This window comes from Leopardus geoffroyi, chromosome E1 (assembly GCF_018350155.1).
Source record: "Leopardus geoffroyi isolate Oge1 chromosome E1, O.geoffroyi_Oge1_pat1.0, whole genome shotgun sequence".
Lineage (NCBI taxonomy): Eukaryota > Metazoa > Chordata > Mammalia > Carnivora > Felidae > Leopardus > Leopardus geoffroyi.
The window spans coordinates 50,416,538-50,430,544 of NC_059330.1; the positions used below are offsets into that span (position 1 = coordinate 50,416,538).

The 14,007-nt window shown below is 40.8% G+C and overlaps 1 long non-coding RNA gene across 1 annotated transcript in view; it reads right to left on the reverse strand.

The window, feature by feature from the left end:
• LOC123603983 overlaps positions 1-14,007 on the reverse strand; it is a 48,236-nt gene that overhangs the window by 9,223 nt on the left and 25,006 nt on the right. The window lies entirely within an intron of this gene.

Below are 14,007 nucleotides of genomic sequence, written 5' to 3' on the forward strand. Positions count from 1 at the left end.
CTCTCTGTCCCAAAAATAAATAAATGTTGAAAAAAAAAAAAAAAAGCCTATGTCCGAATTTCCAGTACAAGTGAGTTTTTACACCAAACACGTATTAGCACAGGACAACAATCTCTATCCCAAAGGGAGATTGTAACATTCCTCCTTGTTCACCAGCTGTGGCCCAGCCTTGAGATCATTTAAGCGTTAATCTCTCTCCAGCACTAAGGTTGACTGAGGAGTTGCCACTGTGAACAAAGAAGAAATGCTTTGTCAAAGTCAAAGTGAATTGAAATAGAGTAAGAAACGTAGATTGGACAAGTCCGAAGAACAGAGCCATGTGGACTGTCTGTCCAAGGAACCTTTGCTTATTTTCCAAAACAGGAAGTTATTGTCTCTGTTTACTTTTTGTTATATTGGCAGTGCTAATCTGAATAAGCAGATCAGTGCGTTTCCAGGACTTTCCCACTTGCTAAAGTATGTCTAGTGAAGTTGTGCCAATACCTATATTTGCATGTCAGGAGCCTAAGTAGCTAAGAAAAACTCTAGTAAATTGATTTGTTTTTATATACATGAATCAAATCTGAACAGGACTTGATTTTCCATTTAAATATTGTAGTGCTCAGGTTAGCAATCTGTTGGACTAAATGTCAGGCACATCCTTAATTTACTAAATTAGTGTTCAAGTCTGTAATTGAAGTAATTTCTTTGATAATGTATCCTTAAGGCAAGGGAATACTTTGACTTAATTAAAAAGAGAATGTCAGTTGATGAGTATGTCTTTCCAGAGTATATCTCCTTGCAGATATATTGAATCAAAGAAATAATCAGCTCAGTGAAACCTTACGGTTAGAGAACATATTTGCAATTTTTAAATGAATATACCATTTGTGTAATTAGGCAATGTGGGTCCATCATATTTGCTCTGATGGGAGAAAATAGGTTTCTGATACTAACATGGACTCTGATCTTATCCTACCATCTCAGGAATTCTCCTAATTGATGTTTGCTTCAGTTTATTTCTATCATAGAAGGGTAATTCATTAAGTGTAATATATTTAAAGGCACTTTTAACATACGAGGTTTTTAATTTTTGTTTTTGTTTATTTTAGTAATACTCTATGAGCGAGTCCTGGTTTCTGTGTTCTTCTCCTGGCCTGCCAATAACCAGCTTTATGACTTTGGCAAATCATTTAACTACAGATGCTTTCACGTATAAAATGTGAAGTTTGATTTTCAATGTTAGATCCAGATCTATTATTCAGTGATTATTTGCTTTATTTAAAGATGATTTTTTGTTTCCCCCAAATTGAAGCTGATCTTTTATTCCTAGTGTTGAGTTTTAAAATCTCAAAGGATTGGAACAATACTGTCGGGAAAACCCTGGAGCTATGAACGACTGTGAAACGGACAAAGAGTACCCAGTGTCCCGTTCAGAACACTCTTCTGGGTTAGCTTTGGGTTTTTGTTTTTTTTTAATTAAAAAAAATTTTTGTAAATGTTTATTTATATGTGAGAGACAGACAGAATGTGAGCAGGTGGGGGGAGGGGGGCTGCAGAGAGAGACAGAGACAGAATCTGAAGCAGGCTCCAGCCTCTGAGCTGTTGGCACAGAGCCGGAGGCAGGGCTCGAACTCCCAAGCCCTGAGATCATGACCTGAAGTCGGATGCTTACCTGACTGAGCCACCCAGCAGCGCTGCTATTTTGTAACTTTGTAAGATGTAAAACACTGATAGTAATTCAAAGGATTCTTGTCTAAAGATGTGCGGATTGCATCCACTGAAATGCAATCCACCATCGTCTTTGGATATGAACACGTTTTACATCTATTTGTAAATTCATTTCAGCATTCCTCATTGCTACGTGTGTGTAATTCTTTTGCATTCTCCTTTGAATCAGTTATAACGTTGTATTGGTTTCCTCATTAACTAAGAAGTTAAGTAACGTATTGGATGTGTATTAGGGTCATGATTTTAATCTTTACTTATCGTTTTTAATTTAGATTTTAGCCTTTATTTATCTTTTTTTTATTTTAACCTTTAAAAACGTACCCTTTAATTTACCTACATAATTAAATCACTGTGAGGATCAAGTCAGACGATGCATGTTAAGTACTTGGCACGGTGCCTGAGATCTAACGATGATGATGATTCCTGTTTACTCTACTGACCAAGCGAGCTTTGGTTCCAGCGAACAGGTGTCCTCCTCAAAGCTAGCTGGTAAGAATTCAAGATAACAAAGCCTTTAGCTGAGATGGTTTGAAGATTATTAAAGCTACAGCTACTTGAGCAAAGGACTTACTGTATCAAGAAACTACATCTGTTTTGGTTATAGATGTTCAAATAAATCTCACTTGAAATCATGTTTTGATTCGCGTTAAGGACTGACAAAACCTGTGAAGGGACTAGCAGAGATTAAGTTACTACCAGAAGAGCGTATGGATACAGGGACTCAAGAAAAGCACCTGAGAAAATATGCAGACTTGGAAGGGAACCAACTGTGTGTCAATGCTCACTCTTCTGCCCTTAATCGAAGTCACCCACTTGCCAAAGATTCATTCAGAGTATGGCTTTTGTCACCAAGGGGGAAGATACAAGAAGGAATAGCAAATCAAAGAATCAAAAGAAGGGAGTCAAAATAAACTTCCTACTGCCCTATTTCAGCTCATTTTACCATCAAAATGAAGGTTGCGATGCTGAGAAGTGAAGGGTATTTTATTTAGGTATGTGTTTCTCTGTTACCCCATGGAACAAAGAAATCTGAAGTGGGCTACAGTTAAAGGTATAATATGAACAATAAGAAGGCATCCTGATTACAAGCTTCTTATACACTGGAACAGAATTTCTGGGAACAAGAATGGCTTTCATCAAGAAATGTAAAGGAGATTGTTGAGAAGATTAAGCGAGAGGGGGTTGAAGGGGCAGGAGAAACATCCCCAAAGAGTTTCTCTCCCTCAATACCATGATGAGCAAAATATACTACCAACACCATGACAGAACAAATACATAAATTCAACCAACATTTATTAAATACTGCCTAAGTGTGACAAGAAAGAGAGAGAGAGAGAGAGAGAGCGTGAGCAGGGGATGGGCAGAGAGAGAGTGAGACACAGAATCTAAAGCAGGCTCCAGGCTCTGAGCTGTCAGCACAGAGCCCAACGTGGGGCTCCAAATCATGGACCGTGAGATCATGACCTGAGCCGAAGTCAGACACTCAACCGACTGAGCCACCCAGGTGCCCGTTAATGTTTATTTTTTTAGAGAGAGAGAGAGCGTGAGCAAGTAGGGAAGGGTCAGAGAGAGAGAGATGGAGACACAGAATCCGGAGCAGGCTCCAGGCTCTGAGCTGTCAGCACAGAGCCTGACTCAAGGCTTGAACTCATGAACCATGAGAACATGCCCTGAGCCAAAGTCGGACGCTCAACCGATTAAGCCACCCAGGTGCCCCTGTGACAAGTACGTTTCTAGCCAGAGAAATCTCTACCCTGGCATAGCTTACCTTGGCAAGGAGCAAGGAACACAGAGGTAGAGACAATCAGTAGGAAAAGTAAAGAAATAAATGATATGGTACGTTAGAGTCATAGGTGCTATGGAGAAAAGTGTAAATAGTAAAGGGAAGGACCAAGGGCTGTAGTTTTCTAGGCTGGCCAGAGAAGGTCACTTTGAGAGGCTGTTTGAACAAAGACTTAGAAGGAGCAAGCCCTGAAGATATGGAGGCAGGGGGGTGGGGAGGGATGGGAGGAGGAAAGAATGTTCCAGGTAGAAGTTCCTGAGGCAGGTAAACACCTGGAATAACAAAGAGGCCAGCAGGTCTCAGCAGAATGAGCAAGGAGGAGAGAGTTGGATGAGGTCAGGGAGCCAACAGGAGTGATGATGGAGGCATATCCCTACGGGCCCAGGGAACCAGTGCAAGGTCTCAGGCTTTCTTCTCAGAGATGGGGAGCTACTGGAAAATTTTACATAATGGAGTGGTCTGACCTGACTTAAAATTTTTTTTAATGTTTATTTATTTATTTATTGAGTGAGAGTGAGAGTGTGAGTTGGGGAGGACAGAGGGAGGGGGAGAGAGAGAGAGAGAGAGAGAGAGAGAGAGAGAGAGAGAATCCCAAGCAGACTCTGTGCTGTCAGTGCAGAGTCTGATGTGGGGCTTGAATTCATGAACTGTGAGATCATGCCCTGAGCCAAAATCAAGAGTTGGACACTTGACCGACTGAGCCACCCAGGCGCTCCTCACCTGACTTAAATTTTAAAAGAATCACCAGAGGCAAAAATCAGCAACTGCAATCAGACGATGAGAGGATCGACAAGAAATAAAAGAATCCATAGAGAAAAACTGAGAAGTACTTGGCTCTCAACCGGCTCCCATGCCTCCCCTCCCACCCCCCACAGCCAAAAAGACCACATCGAAAAATTGGAGACAACCAATTATTCACTTTTTTCTCTTTGGACTCAGAAGATTAGGAACACGGTTTATTTTGGGTTCTGCACCCAACTCCAATGCGTGAAGGGGACCCCATACCACCAAGCCAGGCTTGGGGACTCGCTGGGTGCCCTACAACTCAAGTCAATTCTGACACTCTCCATCTGGAGATGGCATCAGATTCCACAGGTAAGGGCTCAGGCCCATGAGACAGACCAATTACAAGCCCAGAATGTTACCTGTGCTTCTGACCAACTGGCTCTAAATCAGAGGTTCCCCCGACCTCCTCCTGGGGTTCAAGGAATTTGCTAGAGCGACTCACAGAACTCAGGAAACCTATTTATAAATAGGTCACTAGATGACCAGTTTACAAAGGATATTACGAAGGACGTTAAAGGATACACATTAAGAGCCTGATGAAGAGACACATAGGATGAGGTCCCAAACAAAGGAGTTTCTGTCCTCCTGGAGTTTGGGCCCCGACATGGAAGTGTTCTGGTTCCCCAACCTGGAAGCTCCCTGAACCCCCTCCTCCTGGGGGTTTTTAGTGGCGGCTTCATTACATAGGCATGATTGAGTAACTCACTAGTCATTGGTGATTGATTTCTCCAGCACCTCTCTCCTCCCCGAAACTTTCAGTTCCACCCTCTATTCTTGGTGGGTTCCCTTGGCAACCAGCTGTCAATTCTTAGGTGCTTTCCAAAAATCACCACGTTCACATAAACCCAATATTGGTGGAAAGGGGCTGGTTATGAATAAGGAAACACCCATGGCACCTTGATGGCTTTGAAGCATTTGCAGCAGCTGAGGTCAAGAGACCAAATGTTATAACAAAGGATGCTCCCTTTGCTTTTACTGCTCAGGAAATTCTAAGGGTTTTGTGAGCTGTGAGACAAGAAATGTGGACGAAGACCAAATGTATATGAGAAACACATTTTGGTCATCTAACTGACAAAATACATATATATCCCATAAATCACAGTATGTCACATTTGTTGGGGGAGAGGGAGATAAAGAAATGAACCATGAGCCTCACTTTCTCTGATGGTCTACACTCAGAATTGAGGGAAATGAGAATTGAGGTTGAACAAGCAGGTGCAATGCACTGTGGAAAGAGAATCAAGAAGTCACCACATTACATCAGGTGAGACAGAGGCACGTAAGTCTTAGCAAAAGCAGTAGCTTGGTAACTGCAAATATCCTATAGAGGGAAGAGGGAATACAGCATTCAAGAGGCACAGGGCTATCTTAGCTCAAGAACAGAATCAGAAGGGGTAATATTGGCCTCAGAAAAATGATCACAAGGTTCAGAACCACGTAATTACAGAACCAAACAACAACAACAACAAAAAAGAAAGAATAATTAATAGAATAGACACTGGTGAGAATTGAATTACTGGCACTGAGAAGCTTCGGATAATCAGAGTAAATGCAGATAAAAAATAATACAGAAAAGAAAGCAATAAATGAAGCGACAAGATCCAGAACGCAGACCAAGATAATTCAATCATAAATTTCTCTCCATGAAATAGGGGCCCATCACATGGTACAGAGGTACACAAAACTATAATTCAGGAAGAATAGCTCATAAATAAAGAAAAAGGCTGCACTTCCAAATTAAAAAGAACGTTCCCCCTCTCACCTCCCCCCCCCCCCCCCCCCCCCCCCGCCGGGGAAGTCTGATAGAGAAAGCTCAAATCCCACGTGATGGCTGAATCTCAAGGATAGAAGAATTCTTTAGACATCCAGGGAGAGAAGGCAAATCATCTTCAACAGAGGAGAAATAAAACTGGCATTAAACTTCTCTGCAGCCACATTCAGGGTCCACAGATAATGCAGCAAAGTCCACAAGAGTGCTATAAAGAGTGGGATCCACAGGTCAGTAGCACGGGTGATACTTTGGACACTTGTTAGAAATGCCGAATCTCTGTCAGACCCTCTGCCAGGCTCCCTGAATCTGCATTTTTAACAAGCCCCCAGGTAATTTCTACACATATTCAAGTTTGAGAACTAGAAATCTACAATGCTTTCAGGGAAGGTGTTGGCAGGGATCTCCTCTTTCAATTAGGATGCCATTCTATTTATAAGGTCTTATTTTCAAACATGAAATGACTCGCTTAAAGCCATCGCACCAGGAGTCTTTCTGAAGTCTTGATAACCTAATTCGGACATCTCAAAGAATTCAGGAACAAAGAGGCAAGAAGTGAAAGCACAGTGTTGACTTTGAATCCGTTTGATCAGAGAGCAAAACAACCAGGAGAAATACAGTGAACCGAACGCGAACGCGGTAACCCGGATGATGTAACCGTGATGTAACTCTCGACTCCGAAGATGGGAGGGAGAACATCCCCTAAGGCTCACAGCAGAGAGTCTGTAAATACTTCCCAAATCTGAAGGCTGTAACGTTTTTAAAAAGCATAATGACTTAAATATCTTACTGTTTTTAATGCTCACCCCTGTACTTTTTTAAAATTAACCCTAGAGACCTATTTTAGGAAATGAGTTTTCCTGTGGTAGAGACATGTGAAGTTCAACAATTCCAATTTCACTTCCTTTTATTTTTCTTACACTAACTTCAACAACATGTAATTTAAAAAATGCTTGTGTATTCTGAGAGCGTGCTCATAGGCGGCGGAAGGGCAGAGAGAGAGAGGGAGAGAGAGAGAATCCCAAGCAGGCTCCTCACTGTCAGCACACAGCCCAATGCAGGGCTCGATTTCAGGACCCTGAGATCATGACCTGAGCGGAAATCAAGTCCAATGTTTAACCGCACCCCAGGCACCCCAAGAAAATGTAATATTTTAATGGCAATTGCATTTATAGTTGTCATTTTTACGAAGTATTTTTATCTTTTTATCTATTCATGATCAATATTTTATCTGTCTCGGTGCACAAAAGGCTTTATGTGCATCAGTGGTGTCTAGAATGTTGTTTAATGTTAACAACACAAGCTTTTAAAATGCTCAGTTTTCCTTTCTTTCTCTTTCTTTCATTTCTTTCTTCCTGTCTTTCTTTCTTTCTTTCTTTCTTTCTTTCTTTCTTTCTTTCTTTCTTTCTCTTTCTTCCTGTCTTTCTTTCTGTCTTTCTTGTCTTATTTTTCTTTAAGTCATCTCCACATCCAATTGGGGGCCCAAACTCATGACCTCAAGATCAAGTGGCACATGTTCTCCCAACTGAGCCAGCTAGGTGCCCCTATATTTCTCTTTTGCCTAAATTACTTTAAAAGAGCATAAATAACCTTTAAAAAGTAGTATAGCAAAACAAATATGAGAGGATATAAATAGTAGTTAATTATAGGTGGTGGAAATAAAATTGGTTATATTTTTTCTTTGGATTTTTATGTATTTTTTATTTAAAGAAAGTGAAACCAAGCTTTACATTAGAGCATCAAAGACAAAAGACATTTATTTAAAAAAATTTTTGTTGTTGTTTATGTATTTATTTTGAGAGAGAGAGAGAGAGAGAGAGAGAGAGAGAGCGCCTGTGAGCAGGGGAGGGACAGAGAAAGAAAGAATCCCAAGCAGGCTCGCGCAGACCCTGACTCAGGGCTCAAACCCTTGAACTGTGAGAGCACGACCTGACCCAAAGTAAAGAGTCAGATGCTTAACCGACTGAGCCACCCAGGTGATCCCATCCAAAACATTTTTGATCTAAAGAAGATATTTGCTAATCCTTCATACTTGGACTTTTCTGTTCCTTGCCTTCAGTGGAATAAAGGCAGAAGCCAAGGGCCAAAGCACATCTAAAGAAGAATGGCTAAAAAAGAACCCTCCCTCCCAATATTAGTTGGGACTCCCAAAAGGCTACATTCTTAAGGTAAAGATAAACTACATCTGACCTCCCCAGGGCCCCAACTTCAGGGTTGCCTTGGCATAAAGGTTTGTGTTGGCGTGGCCTGGGAATAAAATTACCACTCTTGCCACAGACCAGCCTCATGCAGACCTGCATCCCGGATGTGCATAGCTGGGATGGACCAGGAATCCCAAGCCTTGAACTTGCATGAAGTGCTCCCCCATTGGTAATGCACTAATGTACAGGCAGATATGAATGGCAAATGCCTTTAGGAGGAGGCCACTATCCTCATAGGCACCGTAGAACCCCTACAAAGTATTTCAAAGACAATCAACAGTGCTCCACCGGTGATCACCAAGGCACAAGGAAATAAGGCAACATGAAAGAGAAGCAGCAGAAACAAGAAACAGCAGAAACAGTCCTGCAAACAACCAGATGCAGATTAGAAAACAATATCCTCGGTGCCTTTAAAGACATAAACGTGTTTGGAGATATTGGCAGGCAGCAGAAAACTAAGAGTAATGTTGCAGTTTTGAAAAAGAACCAAATGGAATGTTCTCAAGATGAAAAATGTAGTAGTTGAAATCAGAAGTTCAGTAGATGTGTCAAGAAGCAGAGAAAAACAAAGAAGAATTAGATAATGAAAAGATTGAAGAAATTACCCAGAATTTCAGTAGAGTGGGAAAAATGTGAACAAGACAGAAGAGAGCTTAAGAGATGTGGAGAAGACTGACATATGTTTGATTAGTTCTAGAAAGAGCAGAGGGAAGAAACGGAGGCAATATTTGAAGAGATAAAGGCTGAGAACTATCCAGAACTGGTTAGGTTGCCAATTCACAGATCAGTGGTTTGGTAAATTCCAAGAAGGATAAGTAAGGCCAGTACACTCACATGCTTCGGTTGGTTTGGTAAATTCCAAGAAGAATAAGTAAGGCCAATACACTCACATGCTTCGGTGTGTGCTAACCACAGGAAGCTCGGGTAGCCAAACAGATATGAAAGAGGGGTGCCTGGCTGGCTCAGAAGGGCATGCAACTCTTGATCTCAGGGTTGTGAGTTCGAGCCCCATGTTGAGTGTAGAGATTACATAAATAAAATAAAAAAAAAAAAAACACCTCAAAAAAACTCTAGTGGATATGAAAGAAAGTAAACTTAAAGATAAAAAGAGAAACTAGGGATAAAGTGGACCACTTCATAAGGATAAAACATTAAATTAAAAAAATTTTTTAATGAAAACATTACATTTAAAAGGGAGGAAGCCATTCTACATTTTATGTACACCTAGTAACACAGTCTGAAGGTATATAAAGAAGAAAGAACCACAAAAGAAAGAAAAATATCCATGAATTGTACTGTGAGAAAAAAAAAAAACCTTGAGTAATTGATGCAATAAAAAGGACAAATAGATATAAAAGATTTGAAAAACATGATTAACAAAACTTGCACAGACATCTGTAGAGAATTGCTTATAATAACCATAGAATGTACATTCTTTTCAAGAATGTAATATACATCCCCCCCAAGATACTCCTATATATTCTGAAACAATACAGGGACATGTGCACCTGAACATGTGCACATACACACACACACACACACACACACACACACACACACACGAATGTTTATAGCAGTATCATTCATAAGGGCCAAAATGTGGAAACAACTCAACCACCTATCAACAACAGAATGGATAAATGGAGGTAGATCCATAAAAAGAATATTATAAAACCATCAACAGGAACTATAATCAGATATGCCAATGTGGATGTATTACATAAACATCTTCAGAGAAAAACACAAAAGCAAGATACACAAGACGAGATATGGTACGTGTCCACTTACATAAAATATAATTAAGGGTAAAACGTAGCTGTTCTATTTAGACTCGTAGAGATATCAGGAAAATCAAGGAACTGATTTCCATAAAGCTCAGAATATCAGAATAGTGATTAATTCTGGAAAGAGGAAAGACACTGTAATCAGGAAAATACCATAGGAGATGGCCTTCTGTAGTGACAGTAGTGTTCTATTTCTTGATGTATATAGTCGTTATCTTATTTATAAGAATTTATCGGAGCACCTGGGTGGCTCAGTCGGTTAAGTGTCTGACTCTTGTTTTCGGCTCAGGTCATGATCTCCAGGTTTGTGAGTCCGGGCCCTGTGTCAGGCTCTGTGTTGACAGTGTGGAGTCTGCTTGGAATTCTCTCTCCCTCTCTCTCTCTGTATCTCCTCTGCTTGGAATTCTCTCTCCCTTTCTCTCTCTCTATCTCCTCTGCCCTCTCCCTCTCTCTTTCCCTCTCTCTTTCTCTCTCAAAATAAATAAACTTAAAAAAAAGAATTTATAAAGATGTACATATTAAGATGAATGAGGGCTTCTGTGTGTATATTATGTTTCATTTTTTTGCATTTAAATATTTGATCTAGGGGCGCCTGGCTGGCTTAGATGATGGAGCACGTGACTCTTGATCTCCTACATTGGGTGTAGAGATGACTTAAATAAATAAATCTAACTCTCTGATCTATTTAAAATTTTTTTTAAAGTTTTATTTATTTATTTTGAGAGAGAGGGAGGAGAACGACTGGGGAGGGGCAGAGAGAGAGGGAGAGAGAGAATCTGAAGCAGTCTCTGAGCTCTGTGCCTACTGAGCCTGGCATGGGCTCAGTCTCATGACTGAGAGATCATGACTTAAGCCAATATCGAGAATCAGAAGCTTAACTCACTGAGCCACCCAGGCACCCCATATCTGATCTATTTTTAATGTATCCTGAAGTACTATCAAGGATTGGGTCCAACTTCAGCTTTTTTCCATATGGCTATCCAGACATCACAGTCCTCCTTATTTAAAAACCAATCTTGGGACACCTGGGTGGCTCAGTTGGTTAAGTGTCCAACTTCAGCTCAGGTCATGATCTCACAGTTCATGGATTGGAGCCCCACGTGGGGCTCTGTGCTGACAGCTAGGAGCCTGGAATTTGCTTCAGAGTCTGTCTCCCCCTCTCTCTGCTCCTCCCCCTCTCATGCTCTGTCTCTCTCTCTTTCTCTCTCAAAAATAAATTAACATGAAAAGAAAATTTTTTAAAAAAATCAACCTCTTCCCCACTAATTTCCAGGGTGTCTTTATTGTATACTAAATTAAACATGCAACTAGATCTAATTCTGAATTGTCTACTTTTTTTCCCCGGTGGCCTGTCTATTCATGCAACAATACCAATATGACTTAAATAAAGAAGTTTTGGAGCCAAGATTCTCAACCTCTGCAGTATCCACATTTTGGACTAAATCATTCTTTTTTGGAGGCGGGTATTCTGTGCATTGTAAGATGATGAGCATCATCCTTGGCTTCTACTCACTAGATACCAGCAATAAACCCCTACTCCCATCCCAGTCCCTAGCTGTAATAATCAAAATGTCTCCAAACGCTGCTGTGTGTTCCCTGGAGTGCGGAGAAAAGTTGCGAATCACTGCTTTGGAGTATATCTTAATACCTGGCAATACTACTATTGGAGGAGGTCACCAGGAGGTTATGACCACGGGTTGACTCGCGTCCTGGACCGCGGGGGTGATCAGAGGTTCCCCGCCCCCTCCCCTGTACTTGAAATGTACCAGGTGTGTTTCGCCCGCCACGCGGACAGCCAGAGGCATTTTCAAGGAGGCAGCCTTGAGAGAACAATGTGTTGTTGAGACCTTCTGGACACTCTACATGACGGAACTCCTTTAAGGTCGCTGTGTGAATGTTTAAGAGTCTCCTGGAGGGTTCGGAAATCTGCTTGCCTGGCGGCGTCCAAGACAAGTCTGGTAAGTCCCCTTCTTACAACCACCACCTACCGATCTGGAGCCGCCTGCCTCTGCCTCCTGTCTCTCCTGGGCCTCCCTGTATGGGGCCAGTTTGCAAACCAACAGCCGCCTCGCCACATGGCTCTTATTCCTCTTGCTTGTCTAATTCTCCCCAAGCATTTCATAACCCGCGTGTCTAGTTACAGAAAAAAAGCCTCAGAGTATTTCTGTTGGGATGGCATTACATGTGTAGATTAATGAAGGGAAAAACTAACATTTTTATGAAGTATTCCTATCCAAGAACATGAATATTTATATTTATTGCTACTATAAAAATAGTCTGTATGCAAGCAATGGATTTGGTGTGTTAATTTTAAAACTCAATACTTGCCTAATTTTTTAATTGTTTGTACTATTTTTTCCATTGCTTATTTTGGGTTTTCAAGTTATATATATATATATATATATATATATATATATATATATATATATGGTCTATAATATAGAACTATCCAATAGAAGTTTTGTAATGATGGAAATGTTTAATATCTACCTCGTCCAAAATAGAAGCTACCATCAACGTATGGTTATTAAGCACCTGGACTGTGGCTAGTGTGACTGAGGAACTGAATTCTAACTTTCTTTTACTTACAATTACTTTATTTTTTCCATTAAGAAAACCCCTTTTTTATTATTACACTGTGTAGTACAAACCGGAAAAGTAAACAAAAAACTGACAATACTTAACTTTTTTTTAAATTTTTTTTTTAACGTTTTATTTTATTTTTGAGACAGAGGGAGAGACAGAGCATGAACAGGGGAGGGTCAGAGAGAGGGAGACACAGGATCTGAAACAGGCTCCGGGCTCTGAGCTGTCAGCACAGAGCCCGACGCGGGGCCCGAACTCACGGACCGCGAGATCATGACCTGAGCTGAAGTCGGCCGCTTAACCGACTGAGCCACCCAGGCGCCCCTAACAGTACCTACTTTTTAAAAACATGTTTTATTTTTGAGAAAGGGTGTGAGTGGGGGAGGGGCAGAGGGGGCCAGGGGATCCGAAGTGTGCTCTGCACTGACAGCAGGGAGCCAGATGCAGGAGCTTGAACTCACAAGTCGTGAGATCATGAACTGAGCTCAGTTCGATGCTCAACCGACTGAGCCACCCAGATCCCCCAACAATACTTATTTTAAATGTAAATAATCATATGTCACTGTTGGCTACCATACTGGACAGCACAGGTCTTTATAGTTCTTGCTCTTTAGTTTTATTTTTTACGTAATCTCCACACCCAACGTGAGGCCTGAACTCACAACCCCCAGATCAAGAGTCACACACTCTATAGACCGAGCCAGCCAGGCACCCCTACTTTTTGCTTTTTGCTTTTTAATCTATGTGTCTTGAGCGCTAACTCTGTATCTAGTTGTATTGACTACTACTTCCAACACAATATGAAATAGGAATGGAGATTGCAAGCATCATTATATTGTTTCTGAATTTTTCAGGAAAAGCCTCTAATTCCCCACTAAGTAAGGAAAATGCTGATATTGTGTGTGTGTGTGTGTGTGTGTGTGTGTGTGTGTGTGTGTATAGTTCATATTCAGGAAGTATCCATATATCAATACTTGAGTATTTTAGAAAGAACAGGTATTAAATTGGTCAAATGTCTTCTTTGCATCTACAGAGATGATTATATCATTTTCCTCTCTAGCCTTATACAGGTGATAAATTTTGGGTTTTCTAATACTGAGCCACTCTTGCGTTTCTGAGATAACCTGCACTTGGTCATATTGTATTATGGTTTCCTACCTATAAGCAATATTGAGTACTCAACACTCTCATTTACCTTTTCTTTTTTCTCCTCAGCTGCCCCACATCTGATTTTAGGTTTGTTTAGTCCTGAGACCACTAAGAAGATCAGCAAGCTTAGTCTACTTTTTACATAAAGTCCCAATTCTTCATCATTAAAAATAATTGTACTATATTTGTACTACAACACATAATCCCTTATAATTGTTATTGATTCTTAATACTTCAAAT